The following is a 21,785-nucleotide window of genomic DNA, read 5'->3' on the forward strand; positions in this document are numbered from 1 at the left end:
AGCATGAGCCTAGAAATGTCACTTCCCCAGTGGTTTTAAGTATTAGTTCTTTGGCCTCAGTTTCTGGAAACTCTTCTGTCTTAATGTCATGGCCCAGCACAGAGATGGTGTTTTTCTGGCACTTGCTGGGTTGAGATGGCTGTGTGGCCTTCCTGCTTTATTCCATAAGTGAATGAAATCCTGTTTCAAAGATCAGAAACATGATTTGTTCATTTCTGAGTCACAGACAGCAGGCTACCTCACTGGTAAGGCAGGCATAAATGGTTATCCCGTGATACCTGGTAAAAGCCACTTGGTTCTTCTTCCTTTAGTTCTGAAAAACTAGAGCTTGTAGAGTGTTTTTGTAGGCTACAAGCTGACCATTATTGAAGGTGCTGTGAGCATGTGGTAACCCTGTATTCCTAGTCTTGGTTAGCATGTGAATGGTTGTGTTTAATGTATGAAAAAATATATAGATATATATTTCTAAACCTCCAAGAAATAAATAAAGGAAACAAATTGCTTTCAAATGCTTGTGATTATTTAAATGTTTGGTAAGTAAAATAGTAGTATCATACGCTTAATAATAGTAGCTCTGTCTCCTCATACATACATGTTATAAAAAGTTACTAGGAAATTACTGAAAACAATGGCTAGCTTTCTTTAATATTATTTCTCTCTAGAGTAGAGTCTAGATCCTTTCTAAGCCAGATAAAGTACTGAAACAGTAATTACTGAACATAAGTTTATGTATTCTATTTGACATCTTGCTTCTCTATGATAAGGAGAAGCAAAATATCTTGGAGTATCTTAATGAATATGAAAAAGATAAGCTGGCGCTGCGGCTCACTAGACTAATCCTCTGCCTTGTGGCGCTGGCACACCGGGTTCTAGTCCCAGTCGGGACACCGGATTCTGTCCCGGTTGCCCCTCTTCCAGGCCAGCTCTCTGCTGTGGCCAGGGAGTGCAGTGGAGGATGGCCCAAGTGCTTGGGCCTTGCACCCCATGGGAGACCAGGATAAGTACCTGGCTCCTGCCATCGGATCAGCCAGGTGCGCCGGCCGCAGCGCGCCGGCCACAGCGTGCCGGCCGCAGCGGCCACGGCGGCCATTGGAGGGTGAACCAACGGCAAAAGGAAGACCTTTCTCTCTGTCTCTCTCTCTTACTGTCCACTCTTCCTGTCAAAAAAAAAAAAAAAGATATCACATGAGGGTCCTTATTCCTCTAGAAATTACAGATTCACAAATGTATTAGTCTGCTATCAAATGCTGCTCCATGACTGCACTATAGAGTGAATGTTCATGGCTTCCTCAAATATATCTGTTGGTATATTTAGCCTGTTGTGATAGTCTTCAATACTGGGGTTCTTGGTAAATGATATGGTCACTCTTACAACAGAACCCTATGGTTTTTTTTTTTTGTTTTTTGATGATTTCTTTTTTTTTTTTTTTTGACAGGCAGAGTTAGACAGTGAGAGAGAGAGACAGAGAGACAGAGAGACAGAGAGACAGAGAAAAAGGTCTTCCTTCCATTGGTTCACTCCCCAAATGGCCACTACACCTATCTGAAGCCAGGAGCCAGGTGCTTCCTCCTGGTCTCCCATGCGGGTGCAGGGCCCAAGCACTTGGGCCATCCTCCACTGCCTTCCTGGGCCACAGCAGAGAGCTGGCCTGGAAGAGGAGCAACTGGGACAGAATCCAATGGCCCCTCTGGTACTAGAACCCCGGGGTGCCGGCACTGCAGGTGGAGGATTAGCCAAACGAGCCGCAGTGCCAGCCTAGAACCCTATGTCTTAAACATTACTTGGCTGTTTCTTCTCTGAACAGCCCTCAGCAATTTTGACAAATTATTTCAACCATAATTGTTTCCATATTTGTCAGCATGTCCTAGGAAAATAATTTATTTGAAATCACAATTAAGAATTACAGAATCAAATTGTTGCAGGAGTTTGAGTCAGTTTTTTACTTCAGGTTGGATAATGAGTGTGAGAAAAAGGAGAAGTAAAGTTTCACTGAGGAGGGGATCCAAGGGAGTGTTCCAGTAAGGTTGTGGACAACACAGCTTATTTAGCAATTGCCTGTTGATTGATCAATCGCCTATGTTGGGGCCTGCTTTGTTGTTTTGTTTCATGTTTGCATATGTTTTCTTCAGGGGTCTGGTTTCTGGTGAATTGAGAAATGGCTTCCTTACATACATTTCAGGAAGTGGTCATTGTCTCTGACCAGGTTATCTCTCTATTGAGGTCTGATCTGGCTTCCAATACCTAGAACATTCTATACATCAAGAAAGTGGTCCTGGTCTCTGATGAGCTGAGAATGCCATCTTTCTGAGTAGAAAGAGTTGAAAGACGTTACCTCACTGATCACTATAGAAATGCCATAGTTGGAAACTGTTGCTGACAGGTTGAAAATGTGGTGGTCTGGCCGGTGCCGTGGCTCACTAGGCTAATCCTCCACCTTGCGGCACCGGCACACCGGGTTCTAGTCCCAGTTGGGGCGCCGAATTCTGTCCCAGTTGCCCCTCTTCCAGGCCAGCTCTCCGCTGTAGCCCGGGAGTGCAGTGGAGGATGGCCCAAGTCCTTGGGCCCTGCACCCTATGGGAGACCAAGATAAGCACCTGGCTCCTGCCTTCGGATCAGCACAGCGTGCCGGCCGCAGTGGCCATTGGAGGGTGAACCAACAGCAAAAGGAAGACCTTTCTCTCTGTCTCTCTCTCTCTCACTGTCCACTCTGTCAAAAAGAAAGAAAGAAAGAAAGAAAGAAAGAAAGAAAGAAAGAAAGAAAGAAAGAAAGAAAGAAAGAAAAGAAAAAAGAAAATGTGGTGGTCTGCTCCGACACCAGAACCTGGTATCTTGTAGTTATTTAAGAAAAAAGGACACTTCTATATCCCAGAACCCGTAATTTTCCTATCTTTCTGTTGGTATTTCACTTACTGCATTCTCACAAGATAGTTACTCAAGGAGCACCCCGCTGCTACCTTTACAATGAATAGTTGATCTGCTGACTGATGTGAGATGAGAAGGCCATAGATATCCAACTGCAGCACCAGCAACAATAAGCACAAAGAAACACATAGGAACATCTGACTACAGAATTGCCCACTTTTGGCAACTGAGGTTTATCTTCAGTTATTGAAACTGGAGTTAGAGAAGTATTTAACTTCATAATAGTAAATGAGAAATGGGCATATCTTTCCCATTCCTAAGATTCTTTTTTCAGTTGCTGACTGAGTGTGGTGGCTGCAGCTGACCAATTCTACAATAGCTTCTCTGTGCTGAGAACTACAGGTTGCACTGGGAGGCCAAGATGTAGCCCCTCTCCTACCAACACCTCTTTTTCTGTTCTATCCTCCATGGTAGGAAGGTTTGATTGCTTCTACAACACAAAACTCAGAGATCACAACCAGTTAAATTTGTGTTTTAACTCTGGTATACTACACATAAAACATGAATGCCATGGCATTGTTCTTAACCATCGTTTTTGTACTATGTCTATGATGATTAATAATTATTCTGTAAAGAATTTCGATGGTGTTCATGTTTGCAGGGAATTTTTCCCTATATTCATTATCTGGTTTTTTGGAGTTCCTTCTCCATAGACTTCTCTTATAATTCTGTTTCTAGAAATTGAAACAGTAATAAAGGCCCTCCCAACAAAGAAAAGCCCAGGACCAGATGGATTCACTGCTGAATTCTACCAGACATTGAAAGAAGAACTAATCCCATTTCTTCTCAAACTATTCAGAACAATCGAAAAAGAGGGAATCCTCCCAAATTCTTTCTATGAAGCCAGCATCACCTTAATCCCTAAGCCAGAGAAAGATGCAGCACTGAAAGAAAATTACAGACCAATATCCCTGATGAGCATAGATGCAAAAATCCTCAATAAAATTCTGGCCAATAGAATACAACAACACATCAGGAAAATCATCCACCCAGAACAAGTGGGATTCATCCCTGGTATGCAGGGATGGTTCAACATTCGCAAATCAATCAATGTGATTCACCACATTAACAGACTGCAAAAGAAAAACCATATGGTTATCTCAATTGATGCAGAGAAAGCATTTGATAAAATTCAACACCCTTTCATGATGAAAACTCTAAGCAAATTGGGTATAGAAGGAACATTCCTCAATATAATCAAAGCAATTTATAAAAAACCCACAGCCAGCATCCTATTGAATGGGGATAAGTTGGAAGCATTTCCACTGAAATCTGGCACCAGGCAGGGATGCCCACTCTCACCACTGCTATTTAACATAGTTCTGGAAGTTTTAGCCAGAGCCATCAGACAAGAAAAAGAAATCAAAGGAATACAAATCAAGAAGGAAGAAGTCAAACTATCCCTTTTTGCAGACGATATGATTCTGTACTTAGAGGATCCAAAGAACTCTACTAAGAGACTATTGGAACTCATAGAGGAGTTTGGCAAAGTGGCAGGATATAAAATCAATGCACAAAAATCAACAGCCTTTGTATACACAAGCAATGCCATGACTGAGAAAGAACTGCTAAGATCAATCCCATTCACAATAGCTACAAAAACAATCAAATACCTTGGAATAAACTTAACCAAGGACGTTAAAGATCTCTACGATGAAAATTACAAAACCTTAAAGAAAGAAATAGAAGAGGATACCAAAAAATGGAAAAATCTTCCATGCTCATGGATTGGAAGAATCAACATCATCAAAATGTCCATTCTCCCAAAAGCAATTTATAGATTCAATGCAATACCAATCAAGATACCAAAGACCTTCTTCTCAGATCTAGAAAAAATGATGCTGAAATTCATATGGAGGCACAAGAGACCTCGAATTGCTAAAGCAATCTTGTACAACAAAAACAAAGCTGGAGGCATCACAATACCAGACTTCAGGACATACTACAAGGCAGTTGTAATCAAAACAGCATGGTTCTGGCACAGAAACAGATGGATAGACCAATGGAACAGAATTGAAACACCAGAAATCAATCCAAACATCTACAGCCAACTTATATTTGATCAAGAATCTAAAACTAATTCCTGGAGCAAGGACAGTCTTTTCAATAAATGGTGCTGGAATAATTGGATTTCCACGTGCAGAAGCATGAAGCAAGACCCCTACCTTAGCCTCACACAAAAATCCACTCAATGTGGATTAAAGACCTAAATCTACGTCCTGACACCATTAAGTTATTAGAGAACATTGGAGAAACCCTTCAAGATATTGGCACAGGCAAAGAATTTCTGGAAAACACCCGGGAGGCACAGGCAGTCAAAGCCAAAATCAACTATTGGGATTGCATCAAATTGAGAAGTTTCTGTACTGCAAAAGAAACAGTCAGAAGAGTGAACAGACAACCGACAGAATGGGAAAAAATATTTGCAAACTATGCAACAGATAAAGGGTTAATAACCAGAATCTACAAAGAGATCAAGAAACTCCACAAAAACAAAACCAACAACCCACTTAAGAGATGGGCCAAGGACTTCAATAGACATTTTTCAAAAGAGGAAATCCAAATGGCCAACAGGCACATGAAAAAATGTTCAAGGTCACTAGCAATCAGGGAAATGCAAATCAAAAGCACAATGAGGTTTCACCTCACCCCGGTTAGAATGGCTCACATACAGAAATCTACCAACAACAGATGCTGGCAAGGATGTGGGGAAAAAGGGACACTAACCCACTGTTGGTGGGAATGCAAACTGGTCAAGCCACTATGGAAATCAGTCTGGAGATTCCTCAGAAATCTGAATATAACCCTACCGTTCGACCCAGCCATCCCACGCCTGGGAATTTACCCAAAGGAGTTTAAATTGATAAACAAAAAAGCGGTCTGCACCCTAATGTTTATTGCAGCACAATTCACAATAGCCAAGACCTGGAACCAACCTAAATGCCCATCAACGGTAGACTGGATAAAGAAATTATGGGATATGTATTCTTTAGAATACTATACTGCAGTAAGAAACAACGAAATCCAGTCATTTGCAACAAAATGGAGGAATCTGGAACACATCATGCTGAGTGAAGTAAGCCAGTCCCAAAGGGACAAATACCATATGTTCTCCCTGGTCGGTGACAACTGACTGAACACCAAAAAGGAAACCTCCTGAAGTGAAATGGACACTATGAGAAATGGTGACTTGATCAGGATAGCCCTGACTGCTAATGGACAACTTAATACATTATCCCTCATAGTATTTTTTTTTGTCTGTTCTACTTAATATGACTGGTTTAATTCTGTAATTATCACACAGTTATTCTTAAGTGTTGAAAATTAACTGAAATGTGATCCCTGTTAAACATAAGAGTGGGAATAAGAGAGGGAAGAGATGTATAATTTGGGGCATGCTCGGGCTGACTTGCCCCAATTGGTAGAGTTGGAAACATACCAGGGGATTCCAATTCAATCCCATCAAGGTGGCATGTGCCAATGCCATCTCACTATTCCAAGTGATCAATTTCAGTTCACAATTGATCATAATGAAAGGACTAAGAGTCAAAGGGAGCACATAAACAAGTCTAGTACCTGCTAACACTAACCGATAGAATAAATAAAGGGGAGAGTGATCCAACATGGCAAGCAAGATACTCAGCAGACTCATAGAATGGCGGATGTCCTAAATAGCACTCTGGCCTCAGAATCAGCCCTAAAGGCACTCGGATCTGGCTGAAAAGCCCATGAGAGTATTTCAGGCATGGAAAGCCAAGACACTCTGGCAAAAAGATCTCTGTGAGTGAGATCCCAGTGGAAAGAACAGGTCTTCAAAGAGGGAGGTGCCTTTCTCTGAAGGGAGGAGAGAACCTCCACTTTGACTATGACCATGTCTAAACAAGATAAGAGTCGAAGAACTCAAGGGGCTTCCATAGCCTTGGAAACTCATGACTGGTGCATAGGGAGATTACTGATGCCATAAACAGGAGTGTCAATTTGTAAAGTCAACAACAGGAGTCACTGTGCACTTACTCCTCATGTAGGATCTCTGTCCTTAATGTGCTGTACACTGAGGCTTAATGCTATAACGAGTACTCAAACAGTATATTTCACTTTGTGTTTCTATGGGGGTGCAAACAATTGAAATCTTTACTTAATGTACACTAAACTGATCTTCTGTAAAAAAAAAAAAAAAGAAAAGAAATTATCAATTCCCAACTTGACTCTCACTGGGATTAAACATGACAATAGGTCTGATCTGATTTCATCATCATTTAAAAAAAATCATCTATTATTTTTCACTTTATGTCTCTGTGTGGGAGCAAACTGTTGAAATCCTTACTTAAGGTATACGAAGCTGATCTTCTGTATATTAAGATAATCGAAAATGAATCTTGATGTGAATGGAAGGGGAGAGGGAGTGGGAAAGGGGAGGGTTGTGGGTGGGAGGGACGGTATGGGGGGGAAGCCATTGTAACCCATGAGTCGTACTTTGGAAATTTATATTCATTAAATAAAAGATAAAAAAAAATTCTGTTTCTGTGAATTCGTTGGTAACAGTCTATGTTTCATTTGTGAGTTAAGATTCTGAGTCTCTCCTTTGTAATCTAAGTGTTTGTAATATGTGTTCATTTGTCAAAGAATCAAGTTTGATTCTGGTGATTTTTAAAAAGATGTACTTATTTAAAGGCAAAGATGGAGGGGGGGTAGGGAGGGAAAGAGAGAGATATCTTTGACTTTCTGATTTAATCACCAAATCAGCACAGTAGCCTGGGAATAATCAGGCCAAAGCCAAGAGTACAGAACTCAATCAGGGTCTTCAAAATGGTGGCAAAACCCCAGGTATTTGAACGAATATCTTCTGCTTCCTATTTGCACAGCAGTGAGCTGGATGGGGAGCAAAGCAATGTGATTGTTTACTTCCCACATACTCAATACGGTCAGGTCCAGGTTTGCCGAAAGCCAGAAGCTTGAAACTCTATAGCTATATCCCACATTGGTGGCCAGGACCCAGGTTCCTGTGCCATCACATACTTCTCTCTGTGATCTACATTAGCAGAACAGGTACCAGTAGCCATAACTGTGACTAGAAACCAAGTATATGCATATGGCACTTAGGCATCCTAACTGGTTGGTATCTTAACCAATAGGCCAAATGCCTATTCCATATTGTATGTTCTTTTTAAAAACATTTTATTTATTTTATTTGAGAGGCAGAGTTACAGACAGTGAGAAGGAGAATCAGGAAAGAAAGGTCTTCCTTCCATTGGTTCACTCCCCAAATGGCTGCAATGGCCAGAGCTGCGCCAATCTGAAGCCAGGAGCCAGGAGCTTCCTCCAGGTCTCCCACATGGGTGCAGGGGCCCAAGGACTTGGGCCATCTTCCAGTGCTTTCCCAGGCCTGAGAAAGGAGCTAGCTTGGCGGTGGAGCAGCCAGGACCAGAACCGGCAACCAGATGGGATGCCAGTGCTGCAGGTGGAAAGATTAACCCACTACACCACAGCACTGGCCCCTCCGTGTTATATGTTCTTAACACAGTAATTTGTATCAATATGTAATGTCCTTTTTGTCTCCTGCAATGATTTTTGTCTCTCATATAATTGTCTGATGGTAGTATAACCACACCAGTTGGATTTTTTACCTATGATACAATTCTACATTTCCTTTTCTGTCCATCACTTTGAACCTCCTTTCTATTGAATCTACAGTGATTTTATGTAGACGGTATACGGTTGGATTTAGTTTTAAAGCATTCTGATATCTGCTTTTTCATTAGAGTGTTGACACTATTTATATTGGAATAATTATGACATTACTTCTGAAATTTTACATTTGCTTTTTGTTCTCTCTTAGACTATTTTTATCTCATTTCAACCCACACAGCATTTTCTTCATTTCCTTGGATTTTGTAGTGAACACTTTTTATTCCCTTCTCATTTTCCTATTTGTACATGTTTAGGATACTTTTGTTCTTATTACCAATACTTACCTTGACAAGATTAATATAGGAGACAAAGAAGAACATTATTGAGGAAAATTACTGGGTCAAGAAGACAATATGGGGTTTGAATTGGGCCTGAAAGTTAATGCACCAGTAAGGATGCATGCCCCAAATATGTAAAAAGTCTCAAATGTATATTATGTATAACATTCTAAAATACATAGCCACTTAGCCTGAGTTGATGCCACCTGCAATAGCACACAAAGACAATGTTCCTATACGCCTCAGTCCAACCCTTTTTTTTTTCTTGGTCAAAAATAACATTATTATAACTTCTGTGCATGAACATGCTTATTTCTAATTATGTTTATGTATTTCTCTTTTAATTGTAATAAGAAATAAAAGGAAAGTATGGACAACTATAAAACCATCCTCGATTCACCATCCTCTCAAATAGAGCAGGAGCTGAGGAGGGTCGTGGTGTAGTTGGTTTTCATGGTGGCATTAAACTTTGTTCCCTCTCTACATTCAGGAAACACCTTCAGAGCAACAGGTATTTCCCAGAGTTACCTTGATCTTTTGTTTTTGTGCGCAGTCATCTGGATTCTCCAACTTTCCTTCTAACAATAAACACATGGCCACTATGCATGAATGTGCACTGGTCCTGGGGTTCTTCATACATCACACTTTTTTAAAATGCTTTGGGGGGTAGCTAGAGTGCCAATTTCAGGGGTTCCCAATGGCCAGCCCGAATCCCTTCCTCATGCAGAACAATGTGTCATTACAAGCTTCTTCTGAAACTTTTTCTCTGGAACAATGAACAGTCAAGGTGAATCCAGATCATGTACCTGCTTCATGCAACATTTGAGGGAACTACAGGTCAGGGTGGTGAAAGCCATGGCCACAAGTGACACAGCTGGCAGGCAGGCATGGTGTTCTCTAGATGGTCAGATCCTCACAACATTTTGTTTCTCATCTTATAAAATGTGAACCATTGTCTTCTTTCCTCCTTCACCAAAAGTTCATCACACCAGAGTCAGTTGGCATATACACTGGGAGGAAAAATGATCCCAAGAAAGGGTGTGTGTCATATTTGCACATGAGCTGCTGGATAGCCTGAACCACAAGAGCTCAGGCTTTAGGAAACTGCTCTCTTACTCTAGAGTTTTACACTTTCTGCTTGACCCTATGGGACTGTTTGTCTTTGGCTATTCACCTTTCCAGCCTCATCATTTTCCTGCTCCCTAGTAAAATCCTTCCCTCGGCTCCCTTGTGAACCTGTTCTCCCCTTCCTAACCCTTCTTCCTCCTCCTGCCTGTCTTTGCTTATCTAGGGTTATGGCTATGAATGCCAAAATCCTGCCTTAATCTTGGAGTTTTATTTTCTGTGTGCTCATAGTATGAACATTAATTTTATATAACTGGCCTGAACCACCAACCGCCCATACATTTGGCTCAGCCTCATTCTCGATGTGTCTATATGGGAATTTCTGAGTAGATTTAACATCTGAACAGCTAGAGTTTGTAAAGGAAATTGCTCTTCCTGGTGAACCTTGAATAGAGCAACAGGACTGAACAGTCTGATCAAGAGGGCACCCCCTCCCTTCATAGAACATGTGAGAGAACTTAGGGGCAGGGAAGTGAAAGACCTCACCCCAGTTGACACAGCTGACAGCCATTGAATTTTCCTGGTGATGGTTCCTCTCAACATTCTGGGTATGAATGTCACAAAATTTGAGCATAGGAACCATTATCTGCTTGCCTTCTTCAACAAAGATTCATTGTAACAGGGCTGGTTGGCATATAACTTAGGGATGACAAATGATTCCAAGAAGCACTGTTTTACATTTGCACATGAGCCATATGATGCCCTGAACCATGAATGCTACTGAAAGAGATACTAGGGATCTCTGGATATGTAGAAATGGGAAATGTCCCAGATGCTCCTGAGGAAGTAGGAGCATTGGATTCCCCCTTCTGGGTGTTTCCTTGGTGGAGAAGCCATTGCAGGTACATGTTTGACATTTTGTTTTTGTTTTGTTTCAGATGAATAATTCCAATTTGTATTTATCTGGAACCCAAGAGAGAAATGAGCAGAGCCAGTGTGTGCTATTGGAAGCAGGCATGAGGTGAGTTTTCCATCATCATCCACACAGCCCCTCACTCCATCCTCAGATCACCCCCAAGGTGCAGGCATCATTATCTTCACTCTGTGGGTGAGAAGCCTGAGGCTCACAGAGGTAAAGGAACTTGTTTTAGCAAAGAAGGACTCAAAACCAGGGACAAAAAATAGCCAACTTGGACTTGATATAGAAAATTTGTAATGCTGCAAATCTGCACCATCCTTTTAGGTTTCTCAACCAGAGAATACCTTGATGAAAACACATGGAAGAGCTGGCTGGTAGTATTTATAAAGGATTTACAGAGGTAGGAAGAAACTGGAGCAGAGAGCAATGGCATAGAAGGCTGTGACTGCAATCCAGACACTGGAGATGGAGCAAACAGAGTTTGGAACTAGCAAGCCTTGGTCCAGGACAGGCCTACTGGTTAACACAGTGGTTGGGATGCCCATATTTCATATTGGAACATCTGGGTTCAAGTCCAGGCACAGCTTCAGATTCTAGCTTCCTGCTAATGTGCACCCTTAGAGGCAGCAGGTCATGGGTCAAGTAGTTAGGTTCCTGCTACCCACAGTCAAGACCTGGATGGAGTTCTTGGCTCTCAGTTTCAGCCTGGCCAAGACCTGGTAATTTCTGGCATTTGAGGAATTGGATTAGCAGACAGGAGCTTGTTTTCTCTGCCTCTCAAAAAATACATTTAAAAAAAACCCAAAACACCCACAAGACCTTGTTCTAGCCTTGTCCCTGCCATGCTTCCATTACTGCTGGGGAACCCTGAGCAAGTCACAGCCATTTCTCTGAAGCTTTGTAATTTGTCCCTAAGATGCTGATGAACTGATAATAGAAAACCCTGAGGTTCTTTCAAACTCTAAAATTGTGCCTGAGATTTATAAATTTTAATGCACTCTGAATACCATCTTGAATCCAGAAAAGAATATAGATGTAGTAATTCTTAACATAATCTTGTCAAAGTACAAAGGAATAGGCTTGATTTTAAGAATGCTTTTTTTTTTGGACAGGCAGAGTGGACAGTGAGAGAGACAGAGAGAAAGGTCTTCCTTTGCTGTTGGTTCACCCTCCAATGGCCGCTGCGCTGATCCAAAGCCAGGAGCCAGGTGCTTCTCCTGGTCTCCCATGTGGGTGCAGGGCCCAAGGACTTGGGCCATCCTCCTCTGCACTCCCGGACCACAGTATAGAGCTGGCCTGGAAGAGGAGCAACCGGGACAGAATCCAGCACTCTGACCAGGATTAGAACCAGGTGTGCCAGCGCTGCAGGCGGAGGATTAGCCTATTGAGCCATGGCGCCGGCCAAGAATGCTTTTTAAAGCAGATTACATCACAACAAGCCCATCATTTCAGCATCTTTCTGTTTTCCTTGTTTATGAATATGATTTGGACACTGGTGCTATAGCAGTGGTTGACATTAAAGTCAAATAAGAATATTATGTTTGAAACAGAGGAGAGAATTTAAGCTTATCTTTCTAAGAAATTTATGAAAATATACTTGGCAGACAGAAATTGCATTGTCATCAAATTAGTTTTCTAAGCTCAAATTTAATTAAAATGAGACACTTCTACAACTGGTTCAATCAACAGAGTGTAAACAGATTTTGGAGGGGCCGGCACAGTGACGCAGTGGGCTAATGTCCTGGCCTGAAGCACCGACATCCCTTAAGGGCACCAACTCAAGATCTGGCTGCTCCACTTCCAATCCAGCTCTCTGCTATGGCCTGAAAGCAGTAGAAGATGGCCCAAGTCCTTGGGCCCTTGCACCCATGTGGGAGACCAGGACGAAGCTCCTGGCTCCTGGCTTTGGATCGGTGCAGTTCTAGCCATTGTGACCAATTGGGGAGTGAACCAGTGGTTGGAAGACCTCTCTCTATCTCTCTCTCCCCCCCCCATGTAACTCTGAATTTCAAATAAATAAATAAATCTTTTAAAAAAGAGAAATTTTGAATAGAGCACACAGGAAATAAATATAGTACCACTCGAGCAAATAATCAACACAACAGTTGCGTGTCTGCTGTTGCTGGTGATGCTTCTCAAATATCTTTAACGACTTCTGGATGAATTGACTTCTGCTGGTGTGAAGCAGGCTCGTCATGCCTGGCTCACACTTGCAAATTTAGTTCTGTAAGAACAAGAGTTCCCTCTTGGGGAAAAGACCTTAATTCATTTATCGAGGCTCCACTTCTATAACTGACACACTTCCTATTAGGCGCCATGTCCAAAAACTGTCCCATTGAATAATTAAAGTTCCAAACCATGAACTTTTTTTCTTTTTCCCAGAATGTAAGTCCACCATTTCAGCTGTTTTCAAGACAGTGTAAGTTGTGTAAGTTGGCAACTCTTTTTTTTTTTTTTTTTTTTTGACAGGCAGAGTGGACAGTGAGAGAGAGAGACAGAGAGAAAGCTCTTCCTTTTGCTGTTGGTTCACCCTCCAACGGCCACTGCAGCTGGCACAGCACACTGATCCGAAGCCAGGAGCCAGGTGCTTCCTCCTGGTCTCCCATGCGGGTGCAGGGCCCAAGGACCTGGGCCATCCTCCACTGCCTTCCTGGGCCACAGCAGAGAGCTGGACTGGAAGAGGAGCAACTGGGACAGAATCCGGTGCCCCAACTGGGACTAGATCCTGGTGTGCCGGTGCTGCAGGCGGAGGATTAGGCTATTAAGCGCAGCGCCGGCCCAAACCATGAACTTTTAATGGACACTTTGAAACCACAGTGCTATTTAAACCCTATCAGGTTTTTGGTTTTTTTTTGTTTGTTTGTTTTTGTTTTTGTTTTTGTTTTTGTTTTTTTTTTTTGGTAGAATAGTTTCCTGGGTGACTTTTGTGATACCTCTCAACCAAGGGATAGGAGACGTGTACACAATTAATACTTTCCCACACATGGATTGTACGCTGCAGGTAATATAAAGGGCTGATTCAGATGCTAAGCATTCAGTCACAAACACCAAGTGGATTCATGGGGTGATTAACTAGGGACTGTTGACGGAGGCCCATGAGAATGTCACTTAAGTAAGTTAGTTGACCCTCGCAGCCTGGTAGATGATGACGAACAGTTATCAATGCATCTGGTTACATGAAATGTGTGAGGTCTGGAAAACCTTGGGGATATCAAAGTCACATAAACAACACAACCTTGATCTGACTTGCATGATCCAGGCAGGGGCTAGTCATAGTTGTGAAAAGCACTAACATATCTCCCGGGATTTCTAGCTTCCCATCCTTATTAATCCTATGAGAAAGCATATTCTCACACTGGCGATTTTACCATACAGCTGTGTATGTTGGGGACCTCTTGACCAAAGAAATAAGATGCTTCTCTGAGAGTTCTTTACAACAAAGCCAAATTAATAGGAGAGATACATGAGGGAGCAACATTGTTTTCAGTTTGGTTTGTATTGACTGCATAGTCAGATACTCATGATTCACTTAAGGTGCACTCCTGTCCATGTTTGGCTTTGTCTCCACTGTGTAGCTTATGCTAACAGTTTTGGCAAGAAGGCTCTGCATTGCTTTGCTTGGAAGGTCAGGCAGACATGCAAGAAGGGCTCGCGATCCCTTTTCACTGTATTTCTTCTGAGCAGAAGCCAGGTGAATTGGGTTGAAGTGATAGATCTTTTCCCTTAGCAGAAATTCCCACCTGGGTCTGCTCTTCTGGGAAGCGCTCAAAGCCAATTTCATGACACCAAGCACCTCCCTGTAGCTGAGGGCATTGGGCTCTAGTCACAGCTATGGCTACAGATGGCTTTTCATGCTGATGTAGCTCACAGACAGCAGCATGTGATGGCTGAAGAACCTGGGTCCCTGCCACAAAAGTGGGAGATGTCCACCTGGTTCCAAACTATGGCCTGGCCAGGACCTGACTCTCTTGAATATTTGAGATGTGAACACTCCGTTTGCTCTGCTCTCAATTCAGCTCACTGCTGTGCAACCAGGATGCAGCAGATGATGGTTCAAATACTTGGTATTTGCTACAATTTGTAGGACACAGAAGAAGTTTTGAGCTCCTGGCTTTAGCCTGATTCTGAAATAAAACTTGATTTATGTTTTAAAGTAAGACTGCTAGGTTACAAGCACCTGAAAGCTTTTAGGCAAACAAGATAAGCAGGATTATAGTGGCAAGAACAGGTGAAGAGAATGCAGGACAGCTTGTAACCCCAGTGTTTCAGCCTGTGAGGAAGCAGGGGAGGGATCTCCATGCTAGGAAATCAATAGTCGGCTCTAACCGCCCCAGGTATGCTGACCTACCAAGCTGGAAATCTTGCAAGATTGTTAACCAAGTTTCGATGTTGGTGCATGCACTTCCTGAACCCATCACTTGACTGGATGAGTGAGGTTATTCATCACACAAATGAGTCTATGAAGCATCAGTCAACAAATGCAGGGCCATCCACGGTGAGTATGTGTCCCTAGAGAGACACACACACACACATGTGTTGGCCTTCATTACTTGGCTGTGGTTTACTATACTAAACTGAATTCCAAAGACGCCCAGAAATGAGGACAGGCAGGAGCCCCCATTTCACTGCTGTGGGTCCTGAGGAGCTGCCTTTGGATGAACCTTTTATGCAAGTGAGAGTTGTTTGGAGATGGCTGCCCATGTCTACTCTGATACCTTCTTCCTGTATTTTGGGAAATGGGCCCTGGTTGGCCCAGTGATATTTTTGGTCGTCATGGGGTGAGGGAGGAGGGATTGAGGTAAGCTTGGGGGCTCAGGCTTCAGATACAGCTCTCACCCTAGAGTTTTACTCCTTCTGCTCACCCCTCAGGAACTCTTTTCTCTTTTGTCATTTGCCTTTTCAGTCTCATCATTTTCCTGACCCCTAGTATACCCCTTCTCTTGGCTCCATTTTTACCTCTTCTCCCTTTCCAGCCCCCTTCTTCATGCCTGACTACGCATATCAAGGATTATGGCTATGGATGCAGAAACCCTGCCTTAATCTTGATTTTATTTTTTATTTTCTGTGTGGTCATAGTATGATAGTTAATTTTACATAATGACTGGATTGGGCCACCGAGTGCCCATACCTTTGGCCTAACCTCATTCTTTCTGTGTCTACGTGGGTATTTCTGGCTTGGTTTAACATCTGAACAGCTACAGCGTACAAAGGAAATGGCCCTTCCTGGGGAGGCTTGAATAGAGCAAAAGGACAGAGCAGTCTGTAATCAAGAGGTCCCACTCCTTCCTTCACTGTCTTAGATAATTGACGTCAGAATATTCTGGATAGTGTTCTAGATTTTGATGAATGACTCTCCTGGGTATCCAGATTGGGAAATGGGCACACACGAAGGTTTCTGCAGCAATGTTCAATCTTTCCTTCATAGGACCTCTGCCTACACCTCTATTTGAATATGCTCTAGTCCTGGGTGTCTTCCACATACCACACTTGTTTCAATGCCTTTGGGAAGTGGCTCAGGTGCCAGTTTCAGGGGCTTTCAATGTCAGCCTCTGTCCCTCCCACATGCACACCCGCTGTGACATTGCAGATTTTTTCTGAAACTTTTGTCTGGAAAAATGATGAACAGTCTAGATGCATGCAGATTATGTACTTTCTTCATAGAACATTTGAGGGAACTAAGGGCAAGGGATAAAGTTTATTAATTTCAGAGCATCTTTCTAGTATAAACCTCAAAGAAAAGCACAAAAGTGTCCATTCCTTTCCTTGACACAACCTAGCAGAGATATTTTTCCAGACCAATCTTTCTAGTCTAGCACCATGTACCAGAATATTTGTTTTTGAAGGATCCCATATCTTGGAAAATTTAAAAAACATTTTTATAATGATTGGCTGGCAGCAGGAATCCCATCCTGCTTCGCCAGTTTCACTACAGTCTCACAAAGTGTCTCAGTATGGATTTTAACTTGCATGTGAAGTGTAGATGCTGGCGAAATCTTTCCATTCTTTCCGTATTCTTCATATCCTTTATTTCCAAACATATTTATAAAGTCGTTCACAATGGTCAGTAGCATGTCTTGATTAGGATCAGTGTAGTTTGAGATCTTGTCCAAGTTAAGATATTGAGGAAGCAGTTTCTGCTGATTAACTGGAAGTGATCAAAATTCTCTTTCTTTTTTTTAAACTTTTATTTAATGAATATAAATTTCCAAAGTACGATTTATGGATTACAATGGCTTCCCCCCCATACCGTCCCTCCCACCCACAACCCTCCCCTTTCCCACTCCCTCTCCCCTTTCATTCACATCAAGATTCATTTCGATTATCTTAATATACAGAAGATCAGCTTAGTATACATTAAGTAAGGATTTCAACAGTTGGCTCCCACACAGAAACATAAAGTGAAAAATAATAGATGATTTTTTTAAATGATGATGAAATCAGATCAGACCTATTGTCATGTTTAATCCCAGTGAGAGTCAAGTTGGGAGTTGATAATTTCTTTTTTTTTTTTTACAGAGGATCAGTTTAGTATGCATTAAGTAAAGATTTCAACAGTTTGCACCCCCATAGAAACACAAAGTGAAATATATTATTTGAGTACTCGTTATAGCATTAAATCTCAATGCACAGCACATTAAGGACAGAGATCCTACATGAGGATTAAGTGCACAGTGACTCCTGTTGTTGACTTTACCAATTGACACTCCTGTCTATGGCATCAGTAATCTCCCTATGCTCCAGTCATGAGTTGCCAAGGCTATGGAAGCCCTCTGAGTTCTCCGACTCTTATCTTGTTTAGACAAGGTCATAGTCAAAGTGGAGGTTCTCTCCTCCCTTCAGAGAAAGGTACCTCCTTCTTTGAAGACCTGTTCTTTCCACTGGGATCTCACTCACAGAGATCTTTTGCCAGAGTGTCTTGGCTTTCCATGCCTGAAATACTCTCATGGGCTTTTCAGCCAGATCTGAATGCCTTTAGGGCTGATTCTGAGGCCAGAGTGCTATTTAGGACATCTGCCATTCTATGAGTCTGCTGAGTATCTCACTTCCCATGTTGGATCACTCTCCCCTTTATTTATTCTATCGGTTAGTGTTAGCAGGTACTAGACTTGTTTATGTGCTCCCTTTGACTCTTAGTCCTTTCATTATGATCAATTGTGAACTGAAATTGATCACTTGGACTAGTGAGATGCATTGGTACATGCCACCTTGATGGGATTGAATTGGAATCCCCTGGTATGTTTCTAACTCTACCATTTGGGGCAAGTCAGCTTGAGCATGTCCCAAATTATACATCTCTTCCCTCTCTTATTCCCACTCTTATGTTTAACAGGGATCACATTTCAGTTAATTTTGAACACTTAAGAATAACTGTGTATTAATTACAGAATTAAACCAGTCATATTAAGTAGAACAGGCAAAAAAATTACTAAGAGGGATAATGTATTAAGTTGTTCATTAACAGTCAGGGCAATGCTGATCAAGTCACCATTTCCCATAGTGTCCATTTCACTTCAACAGGTTTCCTTTTTGGTGTTCAGTCAGTTGTCACCGATCAGGGAGAACATATGGTATTTGTCCCTTTGGGACTGGCTTATTTCACTCAGCATGATGTGTTCCAGATTCCTCCATTTTGTTGCAAATGACTGGATTTCGTTGTTTCTTACTGCGGTATAGTATTCTAAAGAGTACATATCCCATAATTTCTTTATCCAGTCTATCATTGATGGGCATTTAGGTTGGTTCCAGGTTTTAGCTATTGTGAATTGAGCTGCAATAAACATTAGGGTGCAGACCTCTTTTTTGTTTGCCAATTTAAATTCCTTTGGGTAAATTCCAAGGAGTGGGATGGCTGGGTCGAACGGTAGGGTTATCTTCAGGTTTCTGAGGAATCTCCAGACTGACTTCCATAGTGGCTTGACTAGTTTGCATTCCCACCAACAGTGGGTTAGTGTCCCTTTTTCCCCGCATCCTCGCCAGCATCTGTTGTTGGTAGATTTCTGCATGTGAGCCATTCTAACCGGGGTGAGGTGAAACCTCATTGTAGTTTTGATTTGCATTTCCCTGATTGCTAGTGACCTTGAACATTTTTTCATGTGCCTGTTGGACATTTGGATTCCTCTTTTGAAAAATGTCTATTGAGGTCCTTGGCCCATCTCTTAAGTGGGTTGTTCGTTTTGTTGTTGTGGACTTTCTTGATCTCTTTGTAGATTCTGGTTATTAACCCTTTATCTGTTGCATAGTTTGCAAATATTTTTTCCCATTCTGTCGGTTGTCTCTTCACTCTCCTGTTTCTTTTGCAGTACAGAAACTTCTCAATTTGATGCAATCCCAATAGTTGATTTTGGCTTTGACTGCCTGTGCCTCCCAGGTCTTTTCCAGAAATTCTTTGCCTGTGCCAATATCTTGAAGGGTTTCTCCAATGTTCTCTAGTAACTTGATGGTGTCAGGTCGTAGATTTAGGTCTTTAATCCATGTTGAGTGGATTTTTGTGTAAGGTGTAAGGTAGGGGTCTTGCCTCATGCTTCTGCACGTGGAAATCCAATTATCCCAGCACCATTTATTGAATAGACTGTCCTTGCTCCAGGAATTAGTTTTAGATCCTTGATCAAATATAAGTTGGCTGTAGATGTTTGGGTTGATTTCTGGTGTTTCAATTCTGTTCCATTGGTCTATCCATCTGTTTCTGTACCAGTACCATGCTGTTTTGATTACAACTGCCCTGTAGTATGTCCTGAAATCTTGTATTGTGATGCCTCCGGCTTTCTTTTTGTTGTACAAGATTGCTTTAGCTATTCGAGGTCTCTTGTGCCTCCCTATAAATTTCAGCACCATTTTTTCCAGATCTTAGAAGAATGTCTTTGGTATCTTGATTGGTATTGCATTGAATCTATAAATTGCTTTTGGGAGAATGGACATTTTGATGATATTGATTCTTCCAATCCATGAGCATGGAAGATTTTTCCATTTCTTGGTATCCTCTTCTATTTCTTTCTTTAAGGTTTTGTAATTTTCATCGTAGAGATCTTTAACGTCCTTGGTTAAGTTTATTCCAAGGTATTTGATTGTTTTTGTAGCAATTGTGAATGGGATTGATCTTAGAAGTTCTTCCTCAGCCATGGCATTGCCTGTGTATACAAAGGCTGTTGATTTTTGTGCATTGATTTTATACCCTGCTACTTTGCCAAAATCTTCTATGAGTTCCAATAGTCTCTTAGTAGAGTTCTTTGGATCCCCTAAATAAAGAATCATGTCATCTGCAAAGAGGGATAGTTTGAGTTCTTCCTTCCCAATTTGTATCCCTTTAATTTCTTTTTCTTGCCTAATAGCTCTGGCTAGAACCTCCAGAACTATATTGAATAGCAGTGGTGAGAGTGGACATCCCTGTCTGGTACCAGATCTCAGTGGAAATGCTTCCAACTTTTCCCCATTCAATAGGATGTTGGCTGTGGGTTTTTCATAGATTGCTTTGATTGTATTGAGGAATGTTCCTTCCAAACCCAGTTTGCTTAGAGTTTACATCATGAATGGGTGTTGTATTTTATCAAATGCTTTCTCGGCATCTATTGAGATAATCATATGGTTTTTCTTCTGCAGTCTGTTAATGTGGTGTATCACATTGATTGTCTTGCGCACATTAAACCATCCCTTCATACCAGGGATAAATCCCACTTGGTCTAGGTGGATGATCTTTCTGATGTGTTGTTGCATTCTATTGGCGAGAATTTTATTGAGGATTTTTGAACTATGTTCATCATGGATATTGGTCTGTAATTCTCTTTCAGTGCTGCATCTTTTTCCGGCTTAGGAATTAAGGTGATGCTGGCTTCATAGACAGAATTTGGGAGGATGCCCTCTTCTTCGATTGTTCTGAATAGTTTGAGAAGAATTGGAGTCAGTTCTTCTTTAAATGTCTGGTAGCAAAATTCTCTTTCTATTCAATGTGCCAACTCTTACATTCTGGGGCCATAGTGGCTGAGAGCATTCGTGATCTTCTAGAAGTGCTAGTGCTCCAGTCTCTCCTTTTCCTCCTCCATGCTGCTCAAGGCAGCAGAGGACATCGCCATGGCCGAGCCCCAGTGCAGGGTGGAGAACAGTGTTCCACCGCACCACTTCCAGCACAGCTGCCACTGCTGTCTGACCAGCAGCCTTTGGCAGCTGAGTGGCGGGAAGCTGTGCTAAACTCCTCTGCTGCATCCCTGCCATCATCCTTGGCTTGGTGGCAGCTGCTCCGTCCTCATCTTGATGGTGCAACATGAACCTGCTGCAAACTCAGTGCACATTTCACTCCCTGCTCTCCTCAGTGCTGCCTCCGTGCTGGAATCCCTAGGTGCTGAGGGATCCTTGGCATTCCCCACAGGGTTAAAGGGCTATGCAAGGCCTTAGTAAGAGTTGGCCCAAGGCACAGTGACAGGATTTGTTCACGTACTACCAAGAAATATTTCCAAGGTCCTGTACTCTGATGTGTCATGGGCACAATTCCTGGGGCCCATGGCAATGGAGATCTTCCCACGGCTGCAGGGGCTCTTGGATGCCACTCCAAGGCTCCCCAAGATATGGCTCGGACACCCAGCGTAAGCCTGGTGGGTCATCTCTGGGCATCAAGCTCAGCAAAGCAGAGCTGCTTCCATTCATACTCTCCCATTGCTCCCTGGACCAAAGCAGATGGGTCTAAGGAAGACGGGACAGGGCTGGGCCCAGGCACCTGAAGCCATCCTTTTTTTTTTTTTTTTTTTTTTTTTTTGACAGGCAGAGTGGACAGTGAGAGAGAGAGACAGAGAGAGAAAGGTCTTCCTTTGCCGTTGGTTCACCCTCCAATGGCCGCCACTGCAGCCGGCGCACCGCGCTGATCCAATGGCAGGAGCCAGGATCCAGGTGCTTTTCCCGGTCTCCCATGGGGTGCAGGGTCCAAGCA

At 42.3% G+C, this 21,785-nt stretch overlaps 1 pseudogene; it reads right to left on the reverse strand.

Moving 5' to 3' along the window:
- Positions 1-16,528: 16,528 nt before the first annotated feature.
- On the reverse strand, positions 16,529-21,127 carry LOC138844823 (carnosine N-methyltransferase pseudogene; annotated as a pseudogene).
- Between the last annotated feature and the right edge of the window lie 658 nt (positions 21,128-21,785).

The sequence above is a fragment of the Oryctolagus cuniculus genome, chromosome 12 (genome assembly GCF_964237555.1).
Source record: "Oryctolagus cuniculus chromosome 12, mOryCun1.1, whole genome shotgun sequence".
Classification (NCBI taxonomy): domain Eukaryota; kingdom Metazoa; phylum Chordata; class Mammalia; order Lagomorpha; family Leporidae; genus Oryctolagus; species Oryctolagus cuniculus.